Source organism: Canis lupus, chromosome 3 (assembly GCF_003254725.2).
Source record: "Canis lupus dingo isolate Sandy chromosome 3, ASM325472v2, whole genome shotgun sequence".
Taxonomy (NCBI): domain Eukaryota; kingdom Metazoa; phylum Chordata; class Mammalia; order Carnivora; family Canidae; genus Canis; species Canis lupus.
In genome coordinates, this window is record NC_064245.1 from 84,387,473 (window position 1) to 84,411,696 (window position 24,224).

Genomic DNA, 24,224 nt, shown 5'->3' on the forward strand with positions numbered 1-24,224 from the left:
GGGTCGGTCCCCCTTAACTGACTGAGCCACCCAAATGCCCCTCCAGTCCACTTTTGAAATTAATTTTTTCCATTACCCTGCTTCAGGAAGATTGACATCAGCTGCCTAACCCACAACAGTAGCGTGAATAGCTGTTTGCAGAGTCCTGGAACTCACATCCAACCCTTGCCCACCCCATCTGTGTCTGACAGCTCACCCAGAGCAGGGCTCCCCAGGAAGACTCCACCCTGACTGTGGGGGCCACTCTGACTGCAGGCTCTTCTGGAAAGACAGTATGCAGCAGGGTGCTGAGCCTCTGAAAATGCCTTGTCTGGCATTAATCAAACCATTTGCTTTTAGTAACCCATTTTAAAGCAGTAAAAAATGAAATTTGAGTCAAATGTTTGCAAAGCTCCTCAAGCACCTTTATAGAACAGCTTTAAAAAGTAATGGTGCCCTCAGTGATCCGAGGCACAGAGAAAGAAGTGACGGGGACAGATCCCACTGCCCGTGGGTAGCCAGGGCAGGGACGGCGCTCTCCCGGCCACCAAACGGTGCTGCTTTTTTGTTCGTGCCATCCTGAGAGGCAACATCTCTTTATGGGTCTAGTCTCGAAAAGACGATTGCAACGCCACTCACAAAACTCCTTTTGCCTCTCTCTGCACCTGAAAATGAGGAGTTCAGATGTGGCGTGCAAAAACCTGCTATCTTCCTGGGAGGTTTTACTGAAATTCATCACTGCTTGTCTAGTCTGGTCTCAGAATCATCCTAAATTAAAAGCAAGTCGAAGCGACTACAGAAATCGGTGTGAACATTTCAAGTATCATTTGCAAAACAGCCTGCTATGCAAACCTTGTGTTCTTCTGTAAGTGGACCCTCCACAAGCGCTAGGCTCAGATCACAGCCTCCTCTGTTCAATCAGGTTTAATTTAGTGATATTTCATTAAGAACTGCCAGATATAACAGACATTTACCACATACAGTTAACCTCTATCGAGTACCTACTATGTGCTGGGCAATTTTGCATCCACCAGTAAATTCATTTTGGCATTCCAGATTGCCCCCATAGAGATTTGATCTTCAAATTGTCCTTTGAATTGGCTCTAACAGGGCAGCCCCAGGGGCGCAGGCAGCGGTTTAGCGCTGCCTGCAGCTGGGAGTGTGATCCTGGAGACCCGGGATCAAGTCCCACATCGGGCTCCCTGCATGGGGGCTGCTTCTCCCTCTGCCTGTGTCTCTGTCTCTGTCTCTTTGTCCGTCTCTATGAATAAATAAAATCTTAAAAAAAAAAAAAGAATTCGCTCTAACATCTTTCTGGTTCCCTCATGGATTAATGAGCTAAATGACATCCTTAGCCTATGTTCGTTTTACATGTGCGTGAGAGTCATGATTTTACCCTTTTGGCAATTATATCTTAGCCCCTTATCTTTAGAAGAAGAATTGAAGATGAATATGCAGCAAATGCGATAAAGTAACCAGGACACAAAGACAGCAAATAGAGGGTAAAGGAGCAGTCACTGAAGAGCTCCTAATTAGAATGTCAAAGCCGTGGCTTTTTCAACAGACACATGAAAAGATATTCAGCACCACCATCACCAGGGAAATGCAAGTCAAAACCACAATGAGCTATCACCTCACACCTGTCAGACTGGCTAACATCAAGAACACACGAAACAACATGTGTTGGTGAGGATGTGGAGAAAAGAGAACACCTTTGTGTGCTGCTGGTGGGAAAGCAAACTAGTGAAGCCTCTGGGGAGGACAGTAGGGAGGTTCCTCAAAAAAAAAAACAAAAAAAAAAAACAGAGAAAGAACTACCGTATGATCCAATGATTGCACCACTGGGTATTTATCCAAAGAATGTGAAAATGCTCGGGATGCCCAGGTGGTTCAGGCGGTTAAGTGTCTGCCTTTGGCTCGGGTCATAGTCCCAGGGTCCTGGGATCTAGCCCTGCATTGGCCTCCTTGCTCCGGGGAGCCTGCTGCTCCCCCTGCTTGTGCTCTCTCTCTGACAAATACATAAATAAAATTTTAAAAAATATATGAAAATGCTAATTAGAAGGGATACATGCACCCTTATGTTTATTGCAGCATTATTTACAGGATATGAAATAATCCTAAGTGTCCGTCAATAGATAAATAGCAAAAGTAGGTTTATATATATGTGTATATATATCATGGAATATTATTTAGCCATAAAAAGAATGAGATCTTGCCATTTGCAACAACATGGTTGGAGCTAGACAGTATAATGCGAAGCGAAATAAGTCAGTCAGAGGAAGACAAAAGCATACGATTGCACTCCCGGTGAATTTAAGAAACAAAACAAATGAACAAGTAAGAAAGAAAAACAAAGGAGACAAACAGAAAGACAGACTCAACTACAAAGAACAAACCGATGGCTTCCAGAGGGGAGGTGGGTGGGGGGATGGGGGAAATAGGTGATGAGGATTAAGAGGACACTTATCTTGATGAACACTGGGTAATAGGTGGGATTGTTGAATCATCATATTGTACACCTGAAACTAATATAACACTATGTTAACTACACGTAATTAAATCTTTAAAAATCGGGGATCCTTGGGTGGCTCAGCGGTTTGGTGCGCCTGCCTTAGGCTCAGGGCCTGATGCTGGAGACCCGGGATCGAGTCCCACATCGGGCCGCCTGCGTGGAGCCTGCCTCTCTCTTTCTCTGTGTGTGTCTCTCGTGAATAAATAAATAAAATCTTAAAAGAAAAAATTTTTTTTAATTGCAGGCAAAAAGAAAATAAACCTTTGGCATTCTCAATCACAATGCTATACACAGTGCGTAGCACATAGTAGGTGCTCGGTAAATATTCAACAAAGGAGCTAGCCTGGAAAATAAGATATATAGATAGATAGATAGATAAATACCAGGAAAAAGAACATGAAGATATCATGCACAAAAAACTTGTAAACATGATAAGGATACCGAAGCCAATTCTTAAAAGCATGACAGAAACCTATGGGGGAAAATAATACATTTAAAAACATGAATCGCGCCAGCAAAATTCTTCCTCTGTGCTTCTGGGGCTGGAGAAGGTCAGGAGGGCATTTCTCTCAGGGAAAAATATGAGCCCACATGTACAAACGAAGTCTCTTCCTTCTGCTAACATTTGCCTCTATCGTGGCTATTCTAGATAGTTGTTTTTTTTTTTTTTAAGTTAATTTCTTTTTTATCCTAGATAGTTTAAATCCTGCAGAAGAGATGAACAGGCTCCCACCACCCCAGTAAGCCTGTGCGTGCTTCATCCCATGCTTTTCACAAATCAGATTTTTTTTTAAAAGATTTTATTTATTCATGGGAGACACAGAGAGGGAGGCAGAGGGAGAAGCAGGCTCCCTGCAGGGAGCCCGATGGGGGACTCAATCCCAGACCCCGGGGTCACACCCTGGGCCAAATGCAGATGCTTAACCGCTGAGCCCCCCAGGTGTCCCCACAAATCAGATTTTCCCTGGTGCTGCCCTGGGCTTTCTACAGCTCAGGCTGGCTGGCACCTACCTATGCCCATCTCGAGGGTGACCACAAGGCCCCACCGCCCTCAGGCTTACAGCCCAGTGCTCACCCCAAGAGCCGGGAGAGACTGGTCTGGTGGTGCAGGGGGTGGAGTGGAGATTCCTATATCATAAGCTAAGAAATTCCATAAATGTTGGATTTTTCATGAGGGCTAGTGTTACCGAGAGGGATCAGAGCCTAATTTTCACAAGTTTGGCTTTTTTACTTAATAGACAACTATGTGGCCTGGTGATTCTGTAACAGTGAAGCCAGAATGCCGTCTGGCCAAAAGGAAAAAAAAAAAAAATATTGAAACCAATCTCACAGATTGAAGAAGGAAGGTATTACTTGACTCTGTGCTTGCCCCAAGGGAAAGAGAGAAGGATTTCTTTGCTAAATCGCCTTTCTCCGAAGATACAGGGACACTCAACCTGGCACTTGGCTTGTGAGAAGTTTTCTGAACACAGTGTGCGCTCAATTAAATGTCAATCAGCGCCGCTCCTGTCAGGCCTGATGTCACAGTGAAGCAAAGACTTGTTTTCTCTCCCATTTAAGGGACTCTTAAATATTTCACATACAGCATTTAGCCAGAAAACCCACGGAAACAGAGACGTGGTCAACAGAGACGGTATTTTGGGTGTATTAACAACGAAGCACATATAAGCCTGGAGCCCAAGGGGACTGGAGATTTTCCACGGATTGTGTTTGTTTTAATTTTTTAAAAAGATTTTATTTACTTATTCATGAGAGTTACAGAGAGAGGCAGAGACAGGAGAAGTAGGCTCCATGCAAGGAGCCCAATATGGGCCTCGATCCTGTGACCCCAGGATCATGCCCTGAGCCGAAGGCAGACGCTCCACCACTGAGCCACCCAGGTGTCCCTGGACTGTGTTTTAATCGACTTCTGCGGATTGTGTCCTTGCAGGGAAGCAGCCCCACCAGCACAGGTGGCTTCCAATCCTCTGAGGCAGCCAGTGTCGCCCGAGCCAGACCCCTCAGCCCCCAGACCCCATCAGCCACATGGCTACGGCTTTGTTTCATCATCCTGAAGAAGGTGTTTTAAACCCAAAACTATAAAAGGTAGGTCTACTCTACATGGGCAATAGCTTCCAAGTTAGCACGTCAGTATTTCTTGTGAGCTATAAAACCGTGGTTCAGGGAGGTGGTGACAATTATGATATGTCAAGACACCTCCAGCCCGGGTGGTTTTCCTCCAAACCATCAACTTAACATGTTGCTTAACCACACAGCGAGGCATGTAGCCTTCCCGGGTTTTCATTTCTTCTTCTGGACTTGTTTTTTTTTTTTTTTTTTTTTAATTTTATTTATTTATCCATGAGACAGAGAGAGAGAGAGAGGGACAGAGACACAGGCAGAGGGAGAAGCAGGCTCCCTGCAGGGGGCCCCATGGGGGACGCAATCCTGGGTCTCCAGGGTCATGGTCTGGGCCGAAGGCAGCACTAAACTGCTGAGCCCCCCAGGGATCCCCTGGACTGGTTCAGGTGTGTTCTCTCGCTGCCCCGCCTGGCGCTGGGAGGAGTAGGTACAATGAGGATGCTGGGTCCCCACCTCCTCATTTTCTTCCTAGGAAACAGGTAGCCCCGAGACGGAGACGAGGAGCCTGCACAGCCTCCCGGGGAGCAGCCGCGCTGGGATGTGCATCCAGGCCTCGTGCATTTTAACTGAATCTGCTTAGGATGCCCCTGCCCCGGCTCGGTGGCAGCTAGAAGTCAGGGGACCACAGCAGCAGCGTGGAAAGGACTTCCGTAGAAGGTCACGCAGGCCGGACGCCGTCTGCCGCTTTTTCTCTGCATGACCTGGGGTGGGCTTAGGGCCTTGCGATGCTTCGCTTCTCCATTTCTGAGATACGGATGACGTCATTTAAGAACATCTAACTGGCTCGTTTAACGCAAGCACGAAGTGACAGAGGAGCCAACTCCTTGCTCAAACGTTCTCTATCTCCGTGCCTTCCACCCCCCACTCTGGCCCTGGTGCTTGTTTTTTTTTTTTTTTAAAGACTCTATTTATTTATTCATGAGAGACAGAGAGAGAGACAGAGAGAGAGGCTGAGGCACAGGCAGAGGGAGAAGCAGGCTCCACGCAGGGAGCCCGACAGGGGACTCGATCCCAGGACTCGGGGATCACACTCTAGGTGGAAGGCAGGTGCTAAACTGCTGAGCCCTCCAGGGGTCCCCTGGCCCTGGTACTTTTTGGAAAGATTCTCCTTGATCAGAGACCCTACCTTCCCGTAGCTTCTCTTGAGTTTCACAAATTCCTCAATTCCTTCATCCTCCCACCACTAGGTCTTGAGCACCTGCTACGTGTGGGGCGTCGGGCCGGGCCAGGGTGCAGTGGGGGACAAACCCAACCGGCCGCCCGGGTTCCTGAGGCTCGGCGGCCCCACTCTAAGGGGCCACGGGGCCGGGGGGTGGGCGGCAGAGGGGAAGAGTGGAGCAGGGGCTGGGGACACGTGGGCCAAGCTGGCCAGGAGGCAACCGGCAGCAGAGGTGGTGGCAGGGGACGCATCGCGGTGAGGCCTGCGTCTGCAGCCTGGGGCCTCCATCGCCTCTCCACCCACCAGGTAACATCCACGCAGGGACCCACAGGTGCTAACGGAGTGGGCCAATACTGCGATCCCTTTCCCCAAACCGGAGGTGACACGGGCGGCGCCAGGGGCCGCGATCAGGGCCCCGACAGCTGGTCCCCTGCAAGGGGTCAGTGCCCGTGGCCTCCTGTTGGTTGTGGGCAGCTTTCCAGGAGGGAGAAGGGCCGAAGCGGGAGCCCTGGGAGAGTGGGTGCAGGGGGGCCTCCGATGACCCCTGCCCTCTCCTCCCTGCGAGCTGCCGGGGCGGGGGTGCCAACGGCCCCCTGGCCCAGGGCCTTCAGCCGCCCTGAAGGCACGTGCCCATCGCCGGGCATCGAAACGGTTAACAGAGCGGCTCTTCTGTGGGCTTGGGGTCTATGCCCTCCTTCTCTTAGATTCCCGAAGAGCCTTGGAAATCCAGAAAGCTCTGTGCCGCCGGCTGCCCTTTGCTGCCTAGAGCTGGAAAGGCCCTTGCCCACTGCCTGCCAAGGTCTGGGCCTGCAGCCGCGCTCGCCCTCTCCCCGAGGTGGCCAACCCGCCGGCCTCGCAAAACAGGGAGCCCAGCAAGAAAAAAAAAGTCACTTGAATTTTATAAAGTGGTAACTACTGTGGGGCTTCATGTCATTAAACCTAAATGCCATCGACGGGTGAGGTAACAGCTCTCTTTATGTCAGCTCAGGAAGTTTTACCCAAGAAGAGGGGTGGTGGTGGGGGGCTGCTTGCCAAATCAGGAAATGTGAATTAACTGACAAGGAGTTTTAAAAAATGGGGCTGAGGCAACCCAGAAGAGAAGTGAGAGCAGAGAGAGAGAGTCCTACAAAGGCACAAACTTGGGCCACGCGGGCCACTTTGCACAAGTCAGTTCGGCCTGTGGAGCCTTCCTTCTCTTTGGGGCCGGTTGCTTTGAAGAACTCCGGGGGCCAGAAATTCCCCAGCTTCAAGCCGCCTTCACGGAAGGGAAACCTACGGTATGAACAGGGATTGCAGCCTCTGCAGTGTAAACATTCACCTTGGGCATGGAAAGTCTTGCTCTTGGGGAATGCATCGGGCTCCCCGTGTCACACCACAAATCTAACCACGGCTTTCTGCGCAATGTATGCTTTTAAACAATGACTACATTATGTCGGTCAAATAAGGCTCTCCTCCACCGCCACCCCCACCTAGCCCTCCCCTGGTTGGTAGACCTACCTCAGGGTTCCAAACATGGTTGGCACACCCTCACCCTAAGGACAGAGAGAAGAAAGCCCTGTTTTTTAAGCAGGTGTGAGAAACCAAGAATGAATCACTTTGGAAAAAATGAAGACAAAATGCAAGTTTGCCTGTCACCGAATCTGTAGTGACTTTTAGAAAACATAATTAACCTTTTCATTTTCTCATGTCTTCAAATCATGCACTCTCTCTCTCTCTCTCTCTCTCTCTAGAAAACAGAAGCCAGGGGCACCTCCCCGGGTGGCTCAGTTAGTTAAACGTTTGCCATCAGCTCAGGTCATGATCTGGGGGTCCTGGAATTGAGCCCCACATCGGGGTCCCTGCTCAGCAAGTTGCCTGCTTCTCCCTCTCCTCTGACTTGCCATCCCCTGCTCATTCTCTCTCACTCTCTCTCTCTCAAATAAATAAATAATAAATAAATAAATAAATAAATAAATAAATAAATAAAATCTTTTAAAAAAAAAGGAAAGAAAACAGAAGTCAAAGGTCTGAAATATGAGGAACTTCATCCAAAGAGTTTTTGCCCTAAACAGCCTTTTCACTCCCCTACCAAATTTCCAGACCCAGTCTTGGTCAGGGCTGCCCTAGGCAGGAGACATCCTAGGACAAGGTAAGTGACCCAAGGCACCAGCCCCGCAGAGAGCACTGTGTGACCGTGTGTACCCGTGCATGTCTGTGCACGTGGGAAGTATATGTGTGTGCACACGTGTGTGTATCACGGTGACACTGTGCAGAATGAATGAAACAGGGCATCATGGATTATGTGTTGGAGTCTCGGGGGTCTTTCCAAATTGACAAACCAGGCTTTGCCAGAGGGCTAGGGCTTTGATGAAAACCGCTTCACACTAGTTGGACCTGGGTGGGATAGAGGGGGATGAAGGCACTCAGGAAAGACCCAAGCAATGCTTTCCAAACTCTAGCACCTGAGATGCTTGTTAAAAAAATCTCTGAGGCTCCCCTCACCCCCCTGCCCCCCGAGTCAGGAGTCAGGAATTGGTCTCCTAAGCACCATACCGGCCACTTCACATGTTGAGAAACAAGCCAGCTTACGCGATGGGCCGGATTCTTTGTTTCCGGGGAATCTTTCTGGTAACTTTTTAATAAATGTGTTGCTTCCTTCTGAGATTCTGGATCCTTCTTAACAGTAAATGCTAGCTGCCTCAAAGCATTTTGGGGATGCCAGTTTCAATTCTCTGTTCCTTCAGGCATTCCTGTCCCCTTCCTCCCCTTCACTCCTCTCCCTTGGATTCTCCTCCTCCTACCACCCTTCACCTGTTCCTCCTTTTCCTTCGTGTGGTTCGAGGAATCATTTCATGGGCTTCCACTAAAATTTAAGGTGCTGGGGTTATCGAAAAGCATTAAGATGGAGCCCCTGCCCTTATGAAGCTGAATTCCGGTTGAGGAGACAGACACAGATTGAACAGATCATTTCAACAGAAAGAGCCAGGAGTTAAAATAACCGAGTTGTAAGGCTCAGAGGGAAGGGTATTTGAGAAAGTGCTGTGAGCAAGGCCAAGTGCCGTAGTCGTCTGGGTAGCTGAAGTGGGGGTACAGTGGCAAAGCCTGCTCCAGGCACCCCAGCTCCCCCTCCCACCAAACGAGAGCACATGTGTTTATTTGTCAATAGCCAATTTAAGAAACCAGGAGAATAGCCAGAGAAGCTGGGTTTCAGAGAAAAAGAATAAAACTGACTCAAAGTTAGAATGATGGAAAAAAAAAAAGTTAGAATGATGACATGGTACAGGGTCTAAAACGCCCAGGATTGAACACACGTCTATCAAGTGGTACATGAAATCTGTTCTCAACAGATTTTCTGAATTTAGACTTTTGCTTCCCACATTTGCATGCAAAGGGCATGGCTGGGAGGTGAAGCCCAGGGACCGGGAGATAGATACTCACCCCCTCCTCCGCCCCCCTCTGCTGCTGCTGATCCCTCTCCTCTCCTTTCGGCCTTGCTCCACCTTGGACAAGACGCTCTGCTTTTTTGGTTTCCAGCTCATAAAATAGGCATAATAAATGCCTTTGCTTCCAGCTGCTTGACAATGATGCTAAGAAGATTTAGGTGCTAATTCTGGCAAAATCACCTGAACCCACTGAAGGAGCAAAGAGCGTGTGTGCCTTTAGTGAGGAGAAGGGAGAAGCAGAGGATCCACATGTGGTTCACTGTACTCCTTGCTGGCTAATTAGGAAACAGATTCATTAAGGCTCAGGCCCAAAGAAAAAGCCCAAAGCGTGAAAGAGAGAGACCAAAGAGAATTACATCATTTCCTCTGTATCTTCCCTAAGGGCACCCTGGTATTGGAGAGAATGACTCAGACCACAGAAATGAAGCAAAAACAGCCCAACTTCCAATACTGATTATTTTGGACCAGGACCTTACAGAGAAGAGGACACTTCTTTGGAAAAAATAAAGGAGTGAGGCAAGCAAGGAACGTGGTTTTCTGACGAGACTGAAAATAAAGCAGGGTAGGAAGTTGAAGCTAAATCATAGCATGTGCTGTTCTTTCCCCTCTTCCCTCCGTATACAAATCAAAACAGCTTACAGACTAATCAACAGGGTTTTAGGAATATTTAGATTCAGTGAAATCCTTGGAATAGAGACACTGGTTTAGAAGCTTACACTTAGTATTATTTTTTTAATATTCAGTTATTATTATAGGACGGTCAGATGGAATCGGGATCAATTAAGTCAGAGGATCTTTTCAATCAGACTTCTGCAAGTAGCTGTTACTCTTACATGGAAATTGTAAAGTTTCCTGCCCTGTGAATGCCTATCAAATTCATTCATTTGCCTTTGGCAATAATGTGCCCTTAGAAATCTATTGTTCTTGCTCAGGTGATGATAGAACACGCTGACATTTACATATGAATACAGGTTGCTGCCCTTTTTTTTTTTTTTTTTTTTTTTTTAGTTGGTCTAACACAGTCAGAAGAACTCAGGAATGATCCTTGGGCAGTGTCTTTGGCAAATTCCTAAATTGGGAGTCTGCTCTTCTGGCTACTGAATTGCATCTACACTGGAAGGCTGGACCCTGGACAAGCCTTGGCTCATCTCCAAGCCCCACCCTCTCCAGATTCCACGGCTCGGGAGCACACACAGGCAAAGGTGACCTGAAACAAAATCAGATCCTCTTCTATTTTACAGATTTAGAGATCCACCAGCCTCTGGGAGCCCCAGGAAGAGCAAGTAAGATAAACGGTGGATAAACCCATCCCCTGTTCTACCTTGAACTCGAGAGAAGAGACAACTGGTTGACGATTTGCATCATCAGAAGGTACAGATATAAGGCTATTTGGGTTTTAAAAATTAATGTTATTATGGAAGAGAAGAAAAGCACCTCTTTGGAATTTTTGCAATAAGATGGTGATGAAGAGGTTCAGATTATGGAAAGAAATTTGGAAAACTTTTTTGATAATTGGCACTTCTACCTTTAGTATAATTTTACCTGATGTTTTTACCACTGAAGCTTTTGTAACAGATGCTACCAGTGATGACTGATGTTTTTTGGAAACTTTGTGGCTTACAACTCTCCTTCTACGAAATGTCATTTATCTACCGATCCATTCCTCCCTCCTTCAATCCATCCTCTGTTTCCGGGATATAGATTTTGTGCTACCCAGTGTGTTAAGTGCTAGGAGCTCTACAGGGAACAAGATGTGTCAGGACAGTCTGCTGAGGAAGAAGGGCTTAATAACTTTAGGAAACCATAAAATACCTCTTACAGTGGGCAGAGGGCCATGGGAGCACAGGAGAAGGGCATTAACACCATCTCGGGGGTTAATGGGCATTCCTAGTTTAGTGAGAAGCTTAGCTGAAACTCAAAGACATGAGCAGTTGTGGGGCAGGGGGTGGGGAGGGTAGAGGTAGGGTGGGCATGGGGCAAGTGTCAGTGTTTCAGTGCGACTAGGATGGAGAGGGAGAGTGTGTGAGAGAGGGTGAGTGAGAATGGCTTCTCGGCCTTTTGGCTAAGATCAAGTGTGAGAGGGTGAGTGACCGCCCACACGTACGTGATGCGAGGGAAGGGGGAAAGAGAACAGCAATGAGAAGGCTAGAAAGATGATCAGGAAGGGAATTACATGGCCAGATAAAGAGTTCAGAAGGCAATGCAAGTCTGCTGAAGAATTGTAAAGTAGAAGAAATGGCAGGGTCAACTGTGCAGTTTAGAAAGATCAATCTGGAGGACAGACTCTATAGAGGACAAACGCTATGGAGGACAGACGCTATGGAGGACAGACGCTACAGAGAGAGCAAAGAGGACAGTCTGTTAAAAGTTGCTGCAGTGCTCTGGGCTGGACATGCTAGAGATGGAGATTAATAAGGATGTATCGATTAATTCAACACATATTTACGGAGGCATACTGGGACCAGACTGTGGATGAAAATGCACCTATCTCCACAAAGTTTACAATCGGGGGAAGGAAATAGAGATAATGATAGAATTATACAAAAAATGTAAAATTACAACTGTGATAAGTTCTACTGTGGCAGAGATGGCCCTCCCCCTACATCTGTTGTTTGCTTCTTCATCCACGTGGACAGAAAAGCTGCATTTCCCAGCTTCCCTTGCAGTTGGGTACGGTTGTGTGACTGAAGTCTAGCAAGGACTTGGATAGGGAGTGGAAGGGAAGTAAAGCAAGAGGAGCCTTGTTCTCTAAATGTGTGGAGACACGTTGGTCTGACAACCTGAATCCCAGCCCAGGAGTGTTATGTGGGCAGGAATTAGTTCCTAATGACTGAGTGGTTACATATTTGGGTCTATTTGTTACATCAGCTCAGCACAGCATAAACCAATATATACTGTAAAAGGGAGGCACAGAGTGCAATGCAAGAGCACAGTTGGGGCACCTGACATAATCTGGGGAAGGAAAGTCAGGAAGATTTTATTGTGGAGCTGTGAGGATAATTCAGAGTCTCCTGAGACTGGTAGAAGTAGACCGTTCAAGAAAGGCCCAACCAATGGGCTCCAAAAGACCAGATAAATGGATGTGTAGAAGAAGAAATTAAAGATAATATCCATAAATAAATAAATAAATAAATAAATAAATAAATAAAGATAATATCCAAGATTCTGCTTTGGGAAACCTGATGGATGATAATGCTGGTGTAGGAGCATAGAGGAAAAAGGACAAGTTTTGGTGGGGAGATAAGAAAATTTTGGACATAAGAAATTCATGGTGCCTGAAGACCACACTAGAGATGTCCAGACTGTTGGAATTATGTTTCTGAAACTCTGTAGAGAAGGATTAGGTGGCAGGTAGACTTTGGGGAGTCTTCTCCCTCTAAATAATAATTAAACTAAAGGAAGTAAAGCAAACAAGATGAACAAGATGGTGTAGTGTCAGAAACGCAGAGGGTAAAACATGGACTCCCAAGGAATACCAACGTAATGGAAGAATCTAGGAAGAGGAGGCTTCAAAGAAAACTCAGAGAGTAGCAGTCAGAATGGTAAGAGGAAACTGGAGGAGAAAGGTATCCTAAAAACAAAGGGAAAAAATGTTACACCTGTATCTTTACTTTCTAATTTAAAGAAACTTAGAATGAATTTTCTCTGATACTTTTGCATGATAGGAATCTGATTTAGGATGGCCATAGAACATTGCCAGATTAGACAGTCATTTGAAAGTTCTGGTTTAAAATATTGGAAAAGAATTGAACACCAATAAAAAATAAATTTATATAAAAAAATAAAAAAATAAAATGTTGGAAAAGTTCTTCCACAATGACAAACAATTTATATTCATGTGTTAGAAGTTTTGCCTACAATTATCCAAATTGCACAGAATTTCTAACTCAAAGCATCACATACCTGGTCACATTCCTGGTGTTGATAGAGCACTTGATATTTCAGGGTGCTATTTGGGTCTACATCATCATTAGAATAAAGTAGAAGGTGGAAGTAACTTCATAAGTATAGTGAAGTATTCCATCGTAATAAGAAAAGTATAATCTAGACTTTGAAGTTCCTTTCATTGTGGTTTTCTTTTTTCCCTTTGATTTTGCAAATTGTCAAAAACAGATTTTGTTTGGAATAATTTTAATCACCAAAAAAGGACCAACCACTTCCCTCTCTTCTTCCCCTTTATCCTGTTTTTACTTTTCTCAGTTCTCTTACCTTTGACCAAAGGATAGAACCTTCCCCATTTCTTCTCTACTTCCCAAAGCCCAAATTAGCTCTTCTGGTTGCCATAAAGCATTTTCTCAAAGAGATTGTAAAAACACATTTCTGCCTTCTTCTTCTGCTCTTATCTTCCACCTCCCTCTCTTTTATTTTTATTATTTTTTATAAGGTTTATTTATTTGGGAGAGAGAGAATGCTCATAAACACATGCAAGTGAGTGAGCAGGGGGAGGAGCAGAGAGAGTGAAAAGCAGACTCCCCACTGAGCATGAAGCCTGACAACACAGGCTTGATCTCACCACCCTGAGTTCATGACCTGAGCCAAAATGAAGAGTTTGACACTTAACCAATGGAGCCACCCAGGCACCCTAACCTTCCTCTCTTTTAGAAAGAATCTCCTCCTCTTTCCTGTTTATCCACTCATCTTAGCCCTCCAGCTGATGCATCTCTTTCTTTCCTGTGTCTTCTCATTCTTTCTCTTCTTCTACCTTTAAATAGTTTCTTTGCTTCTGCACTTTGGCTTAGTGCCACCATGAGTCAGTGCAAGATTTTCCTCAATTCCAAAAGCTGTATTTTAACTTTAAGTGGGCACAATCATGCCTTTTCTCATGCTCCCCCCTCCTGTATTTTTTTTTCATACATTTTATGTGCAAGATATTGTTTTAAGTGGCTTAGAGGATAAGGCATTGGTCGTTTTCTCTGCCCTCAAGGAGTTTATCATCAACAAGTAAAAATTCATGGATTCCTAAAAGCAATTATAGTAAGAGGTGTCATGCATGAACAGCACAGCTAATGAACCATAGTGAGTTCAGAGGAAAAAAGGAATCCAGGTGGATTTAGAAAAACCAAAATGGCCTCATGGAAAAGGAAAGGAGCTTTCAGCAGAGCTGTGAAGGATTTGCATTTTATGGTTAGTCAGAGCCCTGCAGAAGTACAAAGGAGTGAAAGAGTGGCATTTCAATGAAGAGCACTTCCAAAATGCAAAATGGACTACAGGGTACTATTATTTCCATCTCTTCCTAAGTCAATGCCATCAACAAAACAATAGGCCAAAATATTGGCCAAAAACCCTTCAATATTTGGCCATTTTGAAATGTTAGAATTATCAGAGATTCTGGGTTACAAAAGAACAGACAGATAAGGCACCTGGGTGGCTCAGTTGGTTAAGCATCTGCCTTAAGCTCAGGTCATGATCCTGGGGTTCTGGGATGGAGCCCCATATCTGGGTTCAGCTCCCTGCTCAGCAGGAAGTCTGTTTCTTCCTCTTCCTCTGCCCCTCTGCCAGCTTATGTGCATTCTCTCTCTCTCTCTCTCTGTCAAATAACTAACTAACTAACTAACTAACTAACTAACTAACTAACTAACTAAATAAATAAATAAATAGATAAATAAATTCTTTAAAAAAGAACCCAGTCAGGTAACAGCTGCTTTTTTTGTATCCTGAGTCAACTAAACTGTTTGGCTATAGATTCAACAGGTGAGAGAGCTTATGTTCAAGAGCATTAAAAAAAAAGTGTATGATGTTCAGTTTGGAGTTTGTCACAGCCAAAAATGGAACTCTAGCAATAAGAGAATAGTTGGCAATGACCCTTTATTTTTTGGTTTATTCTTAAATTTAATATATATTTTTTTGTTCTGATTAGCACTCTAAGTACATGAAAGAGGATTTGTATTTGTAGCAGACAAAACATATATAGAACCCGCCATGCTCCATATTCCCTGCTAGACATGCAGGTCCAGGCTTTGCTCTGTGTGATCCTGCTACCTTGGCTGCAGCTAGTGGACCTGGGAGTCTGTCCCAGCTTGGGGAGGTGGGTGATACACAGCCATTGATAGACTTTGAGATAGCTCGATGTAAGTATTCTGCATGATGGAAGCATCATCTATTTGGTGAACTGATAGGTCTACTCATTTTCCCGGTCAGACCCCCTTTCCTTCTGGAGTTTGATTGTAAGTCCTACAGAAAAAAGCCATAGCTGATAAATAGAGGCAAAAGAAGAGAGATCCAGAGCAGAGGCAGGAGCAAAAAGAGGTAGAGAAGACATAGAGAAAAGTCCATTGACAGTGAGCAGATTATGAGACAGATGGCCAACAGAGATGTCAAGTCATCACTACGGTAGACAACTGGAATTGCTGTTGGCTGACTAGAGCTGCTATTGCAGCCTGAAGAAAAATGAATGCTGCTCTGTGAGGCCTGGCTGTGCAGCTGCGGAGACCATTTTTTGTGTTTCCCTGCTTCTCCATATGTTTTTAGCAACACATCATTTCCCCACTAACTGACATAACATGAGTGTCTCTGTTCCTTCTTGCAGAAAGAATCTAGCTCACATAGTAATTTACGGATTATGTTTTTATACCAGGCCACCATGGATAGAAAACATAATTTGGAGGCCATACCCTGAAACCTGTTGAAGTTTACACATTGCTGATAAGATAGTAAGATCCTGGATTGTCCGAGATACTCAGATTGTAGATGGCTTTCTCTTCTTTTTGGTTCCTCTATCTTTAAATGTCTCTACTGCCAGCTACTATTGAGAAGATGGGTGGATACAGGGAGAAGCAGCCCAGGCTAGCTACTTATTATTTCTCCTAACAGTTTGGTGATGGGAAAGTAGAAACAAATGAGTAGATGGTAAAGCATAGAGAAGCAGATTGCACATTGGTTTAAAGGTATGTACTTGAGTCTGAACTTGAGCAAAACCCAACCTCTTTCTGACTTAGTTTCTTTATTTGTAAATAGGAGTAATAATATTATTTTATAGGATAGTTTTGAGGAATAAATTATTTATTGATGTAAAAATCTTAGAAAAGGGGCTCCTGAGTGGCTCAGTGATTGAGCATCTGCCTTTGGCTCAGGTCGTGATCCTGGGATCCGGGGATCATCAAGTCCTGCATCAGGATCCCCACAGGGAGCCTGCTTCTCCCTCGACCTGTGTCTCTGCCTCTCTCTCTGTGTCTCTCATGAATAAATAAATAAAATCTTAAAACAAATCTTAGGAAAGTGAATGATACATAAATTTTAATGATCTTATTATTATCTATGCCCCTGGACTACACGTAGATTAAATAGGATCAGGCAAATAACACACCCAGTGCAGTACCTGACACATAAACTCAACAAATGTTAGGAATTGCTGTAACAACAGCATAACAACTAATACTGTAATTCCTCAAGTGGCTTCTCAGTTAATGGAGTAATCATTTTATATCCCGATCGACCATATTCTGGGTTGGTACCCAGGATCAAAAGTTGCAGGTAATTACAGAGTCATAAAGGCAGTATCATGTAATGATGAGGAAATCGTGGAACTACCAAGTAGGAGACCAGAGGTTTAGTTCCAGGTCTAGCACCAATGGGCTTTATGACCTTAGTCTAGTCATTTGATCTCTTTGAGTTTCAATTTCCTCATTTGTTAAATGAAGGTACAGTGTTCTCCAAGCTCATAAATGCTGTGATTCTAAGTTTCCAAGTGGCTTTTAAAATTTTAAAAGCTCGGTTTGCAGATATACATTTCCAAACAAATTAAAAATCTATCCTTGCAGCTGGGTATTGACTTCAGTTCTTCTAGACATGGGAAAACATTCCTTTTTCATTTCCTGAGACCATTTTTCACAGGATCGGAAATAAGGAATGGTGTACATTCCACTGTGTAGTGTTGCTTTCTAATCATTTTTATATATTTTTAAATGTATACTTCTAGCATAGTATAAACTAAATGGCTAAAAGTTTAGCATGTTTAAGGGTAGAACTATAATTAAGTGTGGACTAGAAAAAGTAATTTGGAAATTATCTCTGGCAGGCATGCATGACCTGGGTGGCTCAGTGGGTTAGGTATCTGACTCTTGATTTGGGCTTAAGTCATGATCTCAGGGTCATTAGATTGAGCTCTGGCTGTGCACTGGGCATGGAGTCTGCTTAAGATTCTCTTTCTCTCTCTCTCCGTCTGCCCACCACCCCCTCCTCGCTCTCTCTTAAAAAAAAAAAAAGGAAAAAGAAATTATCTTTGGCAGTATCTAAAATTTGTCCCTATTGTCTTCACAGACTTTATTATATTAAGAAATTTTATAAAGTTGTCAATCCTGTCAGTGACACCCTGATTTCTCCAGAAACATCATACTGGCTGAAATTTATGTAGCTTTTTTATTATTATTTTTTTTCTTTCCAAAAGCCAGGGAGCCTGCTATTCCATTTTTATTTCCAAAGGCAGGGTGGGGTTGTGGCTTGGCAGTGGAGGGTGTGGTTCTGATGGGGCTGGCTGGGCAGGAAAATAAACACTACAACATGTGGTTGTGATGACAGTTCAGTGTCTACAGACCATACATCCTTGAGAACTCTGTGTTTATGCATAAAATATCTCCAACTAACTTAGAACTATTTATGAATCCAAGGGAGTGCTGCTGAGGAAGAGAGAGAGAGAGAGACAGAGACAGAGAAAGAGAGACAGAGAAGGAAGGTAAGGAAAGGGGGAAATAATAAATGAATACAGACCACGGAAGTATTAAACAAGAAGAGCCCTCAATGATCATCTAGTCTAGCTTACTAAATATATTTCATAGGGAAATCTGAGGCCTAAAGAGGTTCAGTACCTGCCAGAGGTTACTCCATTACTCAGCAACCAAGCTAGGACTAGAACTTAGGTGATTCCTGAACTTGGGTATTCATTCACTCACTCATTCATTCATTCATTCAAACAATGTTGCTGAAAGACTTCCATTCACTTCCACTTCATTTAGGCTTCATATTAGGCATTTAGTGACAAGACACTGTGCCTTCATTAGGCTTCATATTAGGCATTTAGTGACAAGACACTCCAGTAGCTTATAGTCTAAGGTAGGGAGATATCAAAGCATAAGGTAGTTCCCAATAAAAGGTAGGGATGAAATCAGAGTACTGAGAGCTTTAAAGGAAATAAAACAAGGTGGTAAACTCAGGGTGATGGCATGTGTGGGGAAGGAAGTCTCTAAGGAGTTAGTTGAGTGACGTGAAGGAAATAACCATGCAAACGTTATAAAACAGCATTTTTAGGCAGAGGACATAGCTCTAAAGTGGGAATGTATTAGGAGTATTTGAGGAGAGAAAAGGTGTGACCCTGCAGCATGGTGAGCCAGAGGGACAGTGGTGTCAGTGGTGGTGGGAGAGGGAAGGCATGGGCCAGATCAGGCACGGCTGTAGGACCGCAGTCAGGATTGGGTTTTATGCTATGTGCAGTGGGAACAGTTGGAGAGTCTTAAGCAGGCAGTGACATGATTTGATTTATAGTTAAGAAAGGCCACTCTGACATATTGTATGGGGAAGGGGCTAGAGTAGAAGCAAGGAAACCAACTAAGATGCTACAGGACTTACTTAGGTGCAGGATGATGTGGACCATATGGTTGCAGTAAAGTTGGGAGGAAGTGGACAGACTCTGGTGCTAAGGGAAAACACCATTAGGCATGTCCCCAACCTTATTACTTATTACTCAACATTTTTATTACTAAAAGGGGAAAGATGGAATGTCTAAGTAAAGCAACATTCCAAAACCCTTCAACATGATGATCATCATTTTTCATTAATGTTGTTTTAGGCCGTGTACCTGTTTAAAATATGATTACTGTTTGTAAACTGAGAGGGACCAGAATCTCTACCTTATGTCACTCCAATTTTGGAATAAAAATAATCACAAGAAAGCAAACAGATGCCAGGGTTATAAAATACAACAAGCTTCCAGTTTATGGTCTGAAGTCAGCATAGGTTTAGCTCAACTTCGCGTACGCCTTATAGATGTATATCCATGTAGACATTCATATTTCCATGATTTTATTCATGACCAGGGCTGCAGGGGCAAGACCACAATATATTCCGTGTAAAAGTGGATCGGCAGACGTTAGAGATAGTTCTAACACTGAGAGTTGAAATATCTGCTCTGCAGAATTTAACCAACCAGGAAGAGTTGATAAAAATTCAGTTAATGGGGCACCTGGGTGGCTCAGTCAGTTAAGCATCTGCCTTCAGTTCAGGTCATGAACTCAGCCTGATCTAGCCCCACATCCCTGCTTGGCGAGCAGTCTGCTTCTTCCTCTCCCTCTGCCCACCTACTCCCGCTTGTGCTCTCTCTCTCTCAAATAAATAAAAGAAATAGTTTTAAAAATTCAATTAATGAGACTTTAAGAGTTTTTACTTTGTTTTTTTGTATTTTTGCATCCTATAATAATAGCATTAGCAAATATGACTTTGATTATACGTGTAGTATTCGGTTACCCAGTTGAGAATATTTTCCCATGTGTGGAAAAGGCTTAAGCATGACATAAAGCTCATGGAACATGCTCAAAACCTACAGCTCAAATGACCCTGTCCTATCAGTAGCTGTCACTGAACACCCCTAATACTCCCCCAGATGCTTTCAATATGTTACACACAATCCTTAGGCAGACATGCAAGTTTGGTACTGTTATCGATCTCTCATTTGGAAAAGAGGCAGCTGGGGTTCAGATGTGGTGGAAACAGGGCAGGATGGAAAACCAGCCTAGTTCCTGGGCCCGATCTTTCGGATATGCCCGATGTCATGAATCATTCATTCTGACTTTGGCATAGAGTAACATTTACATATAAATCCATATTCACATTCAAAAACTGATGTTCTCCGGCCAAAGACCTATTTAGCTGTTTGTGCTGACATTTCCCATCGTGACGGCTGTGGTCTGGAAATTCTGCATCAAGTTAACTGCTAGGTTAGTGTTTCTCAGACTTGAGCAATGTATGGAACTTTTTGATAGGGAATAAACATGTATCATTGATTTAAATTACCTTTCAAAGGACGCAACTTTAAAATATATAAAGAGAAAACTAGTTATAGACTCCTTGTGTTTACAGCTTTGACATGTGCAATAATAGAACCCAGAGTGAATTTAAAAATTAAATTCAAACCATAAAAGGAAAATTTTAAAAAATTAAATTCAAATATTTCTAGAGAAATTCTTCGGTCCACATTATTGCAGCCTTTCCCCCCCACCCCCCACCCCCCATGAAAATAGCACTGACTACTGTCACAGGTTCTTTTTACTCAAATTCTCACTACTGTGACTCTGTGATGGACCCATTCTTCTACTTTCTTCTATTCGAGCTACTTCAACACCTTCATTCTTATAGTGCACATGACATCACTGGCTCTGTAACAGAGTGAACTTGCTAGGTCTACCTCTATTCTTTTTGTGTTATCCTTGACTTGGCATCATGACAATTATAGAAACTGCCCATAAATTAGGGTACCAACGTGGGTTGGCAATACTCAACAGCTGCTCATGCAGATGATCCGAATAATGCTTATAACTACATTTTAGATTATCTCAAAAATGAAAGCACAAAATTGCACTTTATAAAAAAACGTGTGGACTTATAAGAGTATGTCTGGGAAATCACAGGTTCCACAAAACCCACTTTGAGAAAACTTACATTTGCATTGTATAGTCTCAGATTCTTTCTTCATTTTCACCACCCAGGTGGGATAATTTTTTTTAAGATTTCATTTATTTATTCATGAGAGACACAGAGAAAGAGGCAGAGACACAGGCAGAGGGAGAAGCAGGCTCCCTGCGGGGAACCTGATGCGGGACTCGATCTCAGGACCCCAGAATCAAGACCTGAGCCGAAGACAGATGCTCAACCACTGAGTCACCCAAGCATCCCCAGGCAGGATAAATTTTACTTCCATAGAATGTCATCCTCACATCCATCATACTATCGAATACAAAGCAAGTGGTGAAAAAAATGGGGTAGCCCCATCTGTCCTGACTTGAAGACATGGCCACAATTTATTAAGTGGCAAAAGCAGTATAGCAGGATAAAAAACAGGCACTCAAAACAGATGCTTGTACACCAGTGCTCAAAGCAGCATTATTCACAATAACAAAATATGGAAAGAGGCCATGTCCATCAGTAGATTAGTAGATAAACAAAATATGGTCTATACACACAATAGAATATTATTCAGCCTAAGAAGGAATGACTTTTTGAGTCTTGCTACATCATGGATGAACCTTGAAAACACTAGCCTAAGTAAAATAAGAAAATAAGTCAGACAAAAATGAACAAATATTGCATGAGGTATCTGGAATATGCAGATTTATAGGAACAGAAAGTAGAATGGAGATTACTAGGGGATGGGGGAGGAAAGAATGAGGAGTTATTGCTCAATAGGTACTGAGTTTCTGTTTGGAATGATGAAAAATTCTAGAAACAGTGGTGATGGTTGCATAAATTGCAAATGTGCTTAACACCATTGAATTCTACACTTAAAAATAGTTAAAGTGGTATATTTGATGTTAGATATTTTATTTATTTATTTATTTATTTTGATGTTAGATATTTTAAAAACACAATAAAATGTTTTAAAAATAAAAAGTGTCAGCATCCATGATGTGATAATATATGGCATATGCTTGTGTATATGTAAACACACATATACATACTATATACATACATGTATAAATGCACAGGGATTTTCTCTAGGATATGTACTAAATTATTGAGAGTAAAAAGTTAAGAGGAGTGTTATGGATTGAACTGTGTCACCAGAAAAAGATACTTTCAAGCCCTAACCCCCCAGAACCTCTGAACATGACCTTATTTGGAAATAGAACGGTTGCAGATATAACTAAGATATCATAGTAGGGAGAGCCCCTAATCCAATATTATTTGTGTCTTTATAAGAAGACAGGCATGTGAAGACAGACGCATACGGAAAACATCACAGGAAGACGGAAGATTGGAGTGGTGCTCTTACAAACCAAAGAATGCCAAATTTTGCTGATAAACCACTAGAAGCAAGGAAGAAGCAAGGAAGGACTCCCATATAGGTTTTAGAGAAAGTGGGGCCCTGCCAACACCTTGATTTCAGACTTCTAGTTTCTGGAACTTTGAGAAAATAAATTTCTATTGTAAAACACCTAGTTTGTGGTACTTTGATATGATAGCTTTAGGAAACTAATACCATGGGCTTTATTTTATAAATATATATATATATTTAAGTAGCCTCCATGCCCAATGTCGGACTTGAACTCATGACACTGAGAAATCAAGAGTTGCTTGCTCTCCTGAGCCAGCTGGGCACCCCTATACTCTTGTATTGTTAGATATTTTACCTTGGATATGATTGAACTCTTCAACCAAAGGAAAAATGTTCACTTAGCCTTGTTAGTCATCAGGAAAATGCAAATTAAAATTACAATGTAAGACCATTACACACGCACCAGAATATCTAAAATTTAAAAGACCACTCAAAGTTGGTGAGGCTGTAGAGCAACTGGAACTATATATTGTTAGTAGAACATAGTTGTTATAACCACTTGGAAAACTGTTTATTTATTTATTTATTTTAAAGATTTTATTTATTTATTCCCGAGAGACAGAGAGAGAGAGAGAGAGAGAGAGAGGCAGAGACACAGGCAGAAGGAAAAGCAGGCTCCATGTGGGGAGCCCAGTGTAGGACTCGATCCCGGGTCTCCAGGATCAGGTCCTGGGCTGAAGGTGGCGCTAAACTGCTGAGCCACCTGGGCTTCCCAGGGAAACTGTTTAATAATGTCTCTTAAAGCTGAAAATAAAGATACCTGTAGTAATTCTACTTCTTGATGGAGACCCTATGTAAACTTACATATGTTCATCCAAAGACATTTACTAAGATGTTTATGGCAGCCCTATTCTTAGTAGTTCCAATCTGTACTAATCCTAGATGTCCATCAACAATAGAATAGATAAGTAAATTGTGCTATAATCATATAATGGAATACAATACAGCAGTGAAAATACATGAAACAACATGGAAGGATCTTAAAAACACAATGTTGAATGAGAGAAGCCAGATACAAAAGAGTACATACTGTGTGATTTTAATTTATACAAAGTTTAAAAATAGCTAAAACGAATCTATGTTGCTTTGTGATTACTCTTTGGCGGGGGTAGTGGCTAGGAGAGAGCTCAAAGGCAATGTCTAGGGAATTGGTGTTCTGTTTCTTACTCTCAGTGGTGGTTAGGGGGAGCTAATAATTTATTATGGTGTATGATTTGTAACTTCTCTGTATGCATGTTATAGTTCAATAAAGTGTTTACTTAAACCCTAAAAAATCATTCTTTTTGTATTAGAAATCACCACTTTTTCTTTGGCTTCTGAGATACTGTTACTTTTCTCTCTCCCAGTCTATTAAATCAACAATTTTTTTTTCTTTTGTGACCAACTGTATACAAGTCACTGTGCTAGGCAAAGGATTCCACTACTTTGATAGGAAGATGACAGTCATATTTTTAAAACTTAAAAACTCTGTTCTAGAAGCTGCTTGTCAAGACTTTCTATTACTCTTCACAATTCTTTCCTATCAGAGATTTGCATTCCCTCTTTGGCTTCTGCATAAAGCTGTTTTGACACAGTGGTCACCTCCCAGCTGGTTTTCTTGGCTTTTGCCCAAGAAAATCCTGCTTTCTGATCTCTGGTCTCTTGTTCTCCCCAGCTGTTCCTAATCTTTGAACTCTTAATCTGCCATCTTGGATAGATCAGATTCTTCCTGGCTCCTCTCTCCCATCACTTCTTTCAAGAATTTGAAGAATGAAAAATTCCTTCAAGTCTGCATTTCTATCCCATGGAGACTTGAGCTTACTCTGCTCTCAGGGAATTATTCATTATTATATATATTATATATATCTCCTAAATATAATTATGGCTATATCCAAAGAGGGTCTGGCTATATCCAAAAAGGGTTTGGTTTCCTGTTTTGTATTATAGTTTGTATTGGATAAAGGATTTTCAAGAGAAAACATTTTTTACTTCAAAACAGGTAAACGAGTATCTTCA

The 24,224-nt window shown here is 43.0% G+C and overlaps 1 protein-coding gene and 1 long non-coding RNA gene across 3 annotated transcripts in view; one reads left to right on the forward strand and one right to left on the reverse strand.

Moving 5' to 3' along the window:
* The window catches only part of RBPJ (recombination signal binding protein for immunoglobulin kappa J region), a 225,368-nt gene that overhangs the window by 138,284 nt on the left and 62,860 nt on the right, over positions 1–24,224 (reverse strand). The window lies entirely within an intron of this gene.
* LOC118354159 (uncharacterized) lies at positions 9,616–23,451 on the forward strand. Its single transcript, XR_004814175.2, has 3 exons — positions 9,616–9,755; positions 10,435–10,564; positions 22,094–23,451. It is a non-coding gene; the product is annotated as an uncharacterized LOC118354159 (long non-coding RNA).